General features: G+C 33.6%; 1 pseudogene; it reads left to right on the top strand.

Annotated features, from left to right (window-relative positions):
• The first annotated feature begins 2,679 nt into the window (after nt 1-2,679).
• Nucleotides 2,680-5,162, top strand: LOC116419735 (annotated as a pseudogene).
• The last annotated feature ends 3,148 nt before the right edge of the window (nt 5,163-8,310 follow it).

Consider the following 8,310-nt stretch of genomic DNA (forward strand, 5'->3'; position numbering starts at 1 on the left):
GTTTAATGGTCTTTTCTTTAGAAGTCTAGATGACCACAATTGTGCTAATATATTTAATTATTTTGTCTCTTCTTTAGATCTTTGATACTATTTTTTTTAAAAAGACTTTCTATCTGACATCAGCCTTTTTTTATTTTTCACATTCTTAAGACATTCAGATAATATTTAATAACCATATAGAAAACCCAAACACAAAGTAAAAATATTGACACTCTTTAGCTAAGAGATAGCATATGAGTTGAATGAGACTTGAAAGAAGCTTGGTATTCTAAGAGTAAGTGGTGAAAAGGAAATATAAAGTGGAAAATTTGCACAAAGATAGATGAAAGAAACTGAATATTGAGATGAAGGAAATTTAAGTGGGTCAGTTTGGCTAGACTTTCTATGGAAATGTGAGTTCATCTCTGCTTGCTGGCAAATGCAGGCATTTCCAGCTAAGGGAGATAATCCTAATGAGGATATCTAGATTTTGATCTATTTCTTGCTTCCCCTACTTACCCAACCATTTTCTTCATCATTGCATATGTTCAAAAGTAATGAATAACTGATTTTTCCTTCAGGTTATGCTTCAGTTTTATTGATGCTCTGGTTACTGTGTAAATTGTTTTAATCTAGTTTAACAAATAATATAAACAGTTATTTAGTAATTTACTAAGGGCATAGATAAAAGTTCTTGAACATGGATAAGTCTGATGCCTTATGAAATGTATCTGTGGAATAAGTAAATAAATTCATGAGATTATAAATCCAATGAAGCATGATTAAAACAATTTGTTAGGAACAAATGAAGGTACAGCTATGAATAAAACTCCCTGTCCTTAAAGAGCTTGCAATCTGTTAAAATCATTTTTTTTTTTGGCCAATCTACAAGTATATAAAAGATTTGTGTCCTTTAATCAATCAAATAACAAACATTTGTCAAAGATTTACCATGGGCCAAACACTGAGCTACAAACTGTGGACGTATATACATACATATATATATATATATGCACACACATACATACTTTTTTTGGCTTTCCTTTTTTTAAAATTTTCTGTAATAAAAAAAAATCTTCAGTGAATCTTTTTTCCCTTTCCGTTTTGTTTCTCCACCCCCTTTCTCTTTCCTTCCCTTCCTTCCTTGCTTCTCTCCTTCCTTTTCTTCCTCTTCCCCTTCCCTTCCTTTACCTTTCTCTTTTGTTCCCTTCCCTTCCACCTCCCCTTCTCTTTGACATTTTCCCTTCCCTTTTCCTCTCCCCCTCCCTCTTATCTTTTTCTCTTCCCTTCCCTTCCTTTATTTTCCCTTCCCTTTTTCTCTGTGTCTGTCTATCTTTCTGCTTGTCTTTCTACATCTCTATCTCTTGATGTTTCTCTGTCTGTCTGTATCTGTGTGCCTCCTTCCTCTTTCTCCTTTGCTATGCACTACTTCTCTCTTGCTATTTTCTTTGGAAAGGGAGGGAGGAAGCTTTCTAACAAATAGCAAGTCAAGCAAAATAAATATCTATAATGATTGTGTCCAAAAAAATGAAGGATTTATTCTGTATCTTGGATCCATCATGTATCTCAGTAGGTGGGTACTGTGTGCTTCATGATCACTCTTCTGGAATTGGAGTTGATCAGTGGATCAGAGACTTAAGTCTTCAATGTCATTTTTCTTTAAAATTGTATAAATCATTCTTTTGATTAATATTGATGTGCTCTATATAAGTCATACAAATATACCATATTATTTTGGAAACCATCTATTTAATAATTTCTTATTAGCATTTCATTATATACAGATACTGAGATTTCTTTAGCTATTCTCTAAATTTATGGACACCTTCTTAGTTTCAAGTTCTCATCAAATAAAAATAAAACACTAGGGATCCAAGTATAATAAATTTAACAACCCCTATCCAAAAGGAGCTTATTTTCAATGCAGGAAATAATAGTGTGCATTTCTGTTCACCAAGAAAACAAGTTCTCCACAAGCCAGCATCACATGTTCTATACATGCAAGCACTGGTTATGGCTAATGGAAAAATTTTCAATACTGTGGATATATTCAATTACCTTGGCAATATTCTTTCTAGAGATTATGGGGTTGATGCATGCATTTTAAAGTTAGCTCAGTGTTAGGAATATTCCAAAGGAAAGTATGGAAGAGGAAAAGTGTTAGACTATCTAACGAACTTAAGGTCTACTGAGCCATTGTACTGATCTCATTGCCATATACCAATGAAACCTGATAGTATACAAGTACCATGCTAGGAAATTGAATTGCTTCCATTTGAATTGTCTTAGAAAGATTCTGTACATCACCTGGCAAGATAAACTACCAAAGATTCAGGTCCTTTCTTAAACTCAACTACTAGCATTCAAACTCTACTGCAGAAAGAACTCTAATGGACTGACAATGTTGATCAAAGAAAACAAACATATATTTCCCTAAAAGAATGTTTTATGGAGAATTTGACAAGGGGAGCCTGAAACTGAAGGTGGAGAGGGCTGAAACTCTCTGAAAATTCCTTCAAAGAGAAATTCTCCTTGAACCTTGCCTTTGTGAGACCCACCCCAAGGAACTAAGATAAAGAGGTTTATCTTGGTGGGATTAATTGAAGTAATCTCATTTAGATGGATATCTAGATTTCTATTGACCTCTATTGTTGGCTCAAAACCACTCCCAGGAGGTGGTCTCATCTAGGCCTGGGGGCAATGACAGCACTGAGGCAATGTGTATGTGTGTCCATTGAAACTTCTGTCTCAGTTTTCCTTATAAAAATGGCAACTTGAGGCCTGAGCTTTACAGAGGACCTAACATGTCATGCCATGCTATACCAAGGAAACCTCTGCTTGCTGAAATAATATTCTCTTTCAGTATTACCCTCTTTTTATCTCCCTCACCAATTTCCCTAACAAGACTTTATATTTCTATCAGGACCTTGCCACTAAGAAATTCAGCCTTTCTATTCATTATTCTAGCTTTTTGGGTTTGTAAATTCCTTTGCAAAAGACCTCTGTGCTGCTAGACTGGGGTTTCCACAACTCGTTACCTTGTTCTGAATCCTAAAGGGGATTTAGGGGAGCCAAACTTTTCATTTGGTTTTTCTGAACCCCGAACCTGCCACTAACTTCATTATTTAACTCCCTGACCACCAGGACCCCTAATATCATAATTTTGGTTCCCTGAATCTAATTTCATCAAATTCATATGAGGCAAGCTTTAACATAGAGGTCAGAAGAAGAAATACAAGGACAAGGTGTCTCCTAAGAGCTTTGGAATTATTTATGTGACATGGGAGAGAATGGTAAACTCATGCTTGAATTTAAAAAGGTCCTTTGTTCTGTGAGAGAAGCAGAATTGTAGTAATTCAAAAGAAATATGAACTGTGTTAGAGACACCTCCACTCCAAATGTTCTTATGGTCTATCTGACCCCCATCTGGGGTGATGTGTTCTGATCCAATAGTAGTCAGATCAGCTACAGTTAGACACACTGTATCTTGACTCTAGTGATGTCATTTTGGTCCTCTTTGAAAATAAAGGACAAGTACCCTAAATCAGGGATTTTCAAAGTGTGGGCCAAAGAATATTGGGGATTTCTGAAACTCTTTTATTTCTGGTATGACCAATATCTGTAAAAAAAAACCCACATAAACAAAACTTTGGATAAATCTTCAACCAGTTTATAGTAAAAAGGGATACAAAAATTTGAGAACCATTATTCTAAGCCAATTCCTACTACATACAGTAAAATATAAAACCACAATAGGGTTGGGGTTAAGTACTAAGTTGTCTCTAAGATGGAAGGTATTTCAATCATGCAGGATAACAGATACCTTAATAGAGGTAGCTCCAAGTGACTAAAACATTGAAAAGTCAAAGAAATTGGAGAGGCAGGGATGGGATTAGATTATAGGGAGAGAGATTCACAAGTGCTATTTAGGCAAAATAAAGAAGTGTTAAGATACGGATAAAAATATATTTTGATAGAATTATTTCAATAGGAATATTTTAAGAAAGAACTGAGTATCCTCTTTGTAGATCGCACTTACCACTGGGATCTCCAAGGACAGCTGAGGCAATCAGCACAATACCAAGAACAAGCACAAGTCCTCCCACCAGAAGTGCAAGTATGAGCTGGAGCTCTTACCCACTAATACTAAGATCGGCCCCCCAGCTCCTTCCACACTGCAAGAGTTTGCAGGAGTAAAAAAAAAAAAAAAAAAAAAAAAAAGTACCAGGTACTGAGGCTCAGTGTGGGAAACTTCTCCTGGGTCTCCAAATGCAGTATCTGAAAAACAAAGATTATTAATACAATGTATTTAACAATGAGCTCATTCACACCAAAACTAGTGAAGAATTGCATTGTGCTCATCCATAGCACTCCATACCACCAGTGATGAGTCCCACCATGCCCTGCTATTGGATCTGAAGAAGAAAGCAAAACTGACTCCTGAGGAGGAAGACATTTTAAATAAAAAGCAGTCAAAGGAAATCCAGAAGAAATATGATGAGTGGAAGAATGCCAAGATCAGGCAGCTCCTGGAGGAGCAGTTCCAGCAAGGCAACCTCCTTGACTATATTGCATCAAGGGCAGGACAGTGTAGTGGAGCAGATGGCTGCATGCTAAAGTGCAAAGAGCTGAAGTTCTTCCTAAGAAAGATCAATGCCCAAAAAAGCAAATAAACCTTAAATTGGACATTAACTTATGGAATAAATCCCCAGATTTAAAAAGAAATACTGAAAATCAAAGACAAAACCACATTCCTTTCTTCCCCACCTCTCCCCAATAGTGAGGAATTGAATTAAATGAATGCTTAATAGCTGCCTGTATAACTTGGTAATAATGGAGTTGTCAACAAGTGATGAAGTCATTTTATCTCAAGATTATAAACACTAATATTGTCTGGGTACATTTGATAAGTACCCAGCTTTTATGTAACTGGGTTGATATGGAAATTGGACTCTATCTTTTAGTTAGTTGATTTTTCTTTTTTTGCAGACACTGAATTTTTCTTCATTTTATTTTTGTTCAAGATTTATGCCTAAATGTTATGTCTATAGTTTACACCCTCATTTGCTTTTCCTTGTAAGAATTATAGACTGAAAGTTGCTTATGGCCTCATTTTCTTTCCTTTTCACTTCAAATAAACAATCCTCAGAGAGTAAACTGTAGCACTGGCTATTGTTCTACTTTTTTTCTTTTCTTTCTTTGCACTCAGCAAAAAATGTGATATAAACACTTTGATCATACACATGGGAACAAACTGCAAAATAGATAACTAGGGAATTTTGCTACTGTCATGAAAAAAAAGATAGTATAACAAAGATCTCTTTCTTAGTCAATTAAAAAAAATCTGTGTTTAAGTTTGAGACAGAAAATCTGGTTAAAAAAAGAAAAAAAAACATTTATTAAGTGTGACTCTCTGTTTGCAAACATTTCAATATGTTCAATAGAGTTTTGTATCATTTCTCTCAGGTAGGATCAAGAAAGTCTTCATGAAGGATATATCTTTTGAGTTGAACCTTGAAGCATTCATAGAAATTGAATCACTAATTGTGACCCATCCATATCTGTCCATACAGTATGTTTCTTATCTCTGCCTCTCCACAAATTTTCCATAAAGACTTTATATTTTTGAGTCATTCTTATTTTTCTTTCATAATGGTATTAGGTTCTTTTTTTTTCTTCAAACCAAAGCTGTGCTTTCATTTCCTGACCCTTGGTACAATATTTATAATAATATCTTGGATTTTAAACCTGCAATCCATTTATGGACAGCATCTCATTTTCTTGAATAACTTACAGAAAATCTTCACCTTATCTCATATGGTATCATGTTTTTTCATATTTGAAGAAATAAAAATGGAATTAAGATTGCATGTTTTCCCTACTAATTCCTGACTAGAAAAAGAGAGAGAGAAATAGAGCTCCTATACATATTTAATGTGCATTCCTTCATCTTAAATTGCTACTTTGCTATATTCTAACTTTGGCAATAATAAAATAAGCCTGTAAATTTTTTCCACTGAATCTGAATAAAAAGTTTTGTGCAAAGTACTTGAGAAAACTTTTGTGATTGTAAAATGTCAAGCCATCATAAAACATTTTTCTAAAGCAGAGAGATGAATATTTGAATAACTTAGAAGTGAGAATTTAAAATATCCAGATTCAGAACATCAATACAATTCTACTATCCAATGTGGGTACTGTTGCTAGTTTTATACCTCAGATGGAATTTCTAATTAGATTTTCCTATTTTAAAAGAAGACCAAAAAAAAAAAAAAAAAAAAGATACCACCATTTTATAAGCTTCTAAGGAAGTAAGACCTACAGTAATACAATTGGATTTAATAGATAATATAGTTGCATTGTAAAAAGCAGAATAGGCTTTTTTTTAACTTGGAAATACTGTTGTTGGTTTTAGGATTTCTTCATGAAGTATACTTTAAAATATTGTCTAGATATTACAATTTTTTTCCACTCCTGTGCCTTTTTGCTTTCAACCAAACATAATTATAAACATAGCAAAAGAATAAGGCCTACCATCATACATGTTTTGCAGGAATAACTTGAAATAGAACAGGATTTTTTCTCCAAAATGGAAGATAATGTCATTGATTGGGTCACTCCTTCTTAAATATCTACTGAATTATTAGCTCTTTCCACTTAGGCTATGAAAACTTCTTTCTTGGGTCTCCAAGCCTCCTGCATATTGAATCAAAAACATATGGTTAGCCAGAAACATATACAATCTCTTCTCAATCCCCATTATGTGTATATTTGTAATTCAAACATTAATTCAATATATATCTTTATTGTATATGTACTTGTTTCTTCCCTTAGAATCTGTTTCTTAAGAAAAGAAATTCCTTACATCCAGCATTCTGGAGAGCAATTTGGAACTATGCTCAAAAAGCTATCAAACTGTGCATACCCTTTGATCCAGCAGTGTTTCTACTGGGCTTATAGCCCAAAGAGATCTTAAAGAAGGGAAAGGGGCCTGTATGTGCACGAATGTTTGTGGCAGCCCTCTTTGTAGTGGCCAGAAACTGGAAACTGAGTGGATGCTCATCAATTAGAGAATGGCTGAATAAATTGTGGTATATGAATGTTATAGAATATTATTGTTCTGTAAGAAATGACCAACAGCGTGATTTCAGAAAGGTCTGGAGAGACTTACATGCACTGATGCTGACAGGACCAGAAGATCATTATATACTTCAACAACAATACTATAGGATGATCAATTCTGATGGACATGGCCCTCTTCATCAATGAAGATGAACCAAATCATTTCCAATAGAGCAGTAATGGACTGAACCAGCTACACCCAGCAAAAGAACTCTGGGAGATGACTATGAACATAGAATTCCCAATCCCTCTATTTTTGTCCATCTGCATTTTTGATTTCTTTCACAGGCTAATTGTACACTATTTCAAAGTCCAACTCTTTTCATACAGAAAATTAACTGTTTGGATACATATATATATATATATATATATAGTATTTAACTTATACTTTAACATATTTAACATGTATTGGTCAACCTGCCATCTGGGGGAAGGGGTGGGGGGAAGGAGGGGAAAAGTTGGAACAAAAGGATTTGCAACTATCAATGCTGAAAAATTACCTATGCATATATCTTGGAAACAAAAAAACTATTAAAAAATTTAATTAAAAAAAAATAGAGATTCTTTTATTATTTATGTCTAACACCTAGGACAAAATAATTATTTATTAAATGCCTAATGCTTGATTGACTAATAATTTACTTTGCTGAGTTATTTTTTCTATTTTTAAATTTGTTTCTAGTTTTGTTTGATTTTTTCATTATTTCCATTGACATTTTAGATATTTTTCCCTCTAGATGAACTTGTTATTGTTTAGGTGTTTTGATTCATATAATATCAAACCTGAAAATAAATGTAGATATTATTGTGATTTTTTAATCAAACATTTAATGAGCAATGATTACTTCTCCAATTATTTTCCATGCTTTATTTTTCCACAAAGTAATTTGAATTTTGATTGTATAAGTTTTGACTGTTTCTTGCTCATTGACTCCAAAATATTTTCTGGATTTTGTATTTATTTGAATGGCATTTTCCTTTCTATTATTTCCTCCTAAATTTTGATTTTATGATATAAAATATCATTAACATTAGATCTTGCTTCTTTACTGAAACTATTAAAATTATCTAAACTAGTTTAGTTGCCTAGCCTCTGGGGTTTAGTAAACTATCATCTTTTTCCAATAAATTAGGTTTGTCTCTTCTTTGCCATTTCTATGACTATAGCAAATAATAATGAAGAATCACTGTTTTCCACCTAAAATCAGG

Source organism: Sarcophilus harrisii, chromosome 1 (assembly GCF_902635505.1).
Source record: "Sarcophilus harrisii chromosome 1, mSarHar1.11, whole genome shotgun sequence".
Classification (NCBI taxonomy): domain Eukaryota; kingdom Metazoa; phylum Chordata; class Mammalia; order Dasyuromorphia; family Dasyuridae; genus Sarcophilus; species Sarcophilus harrisii.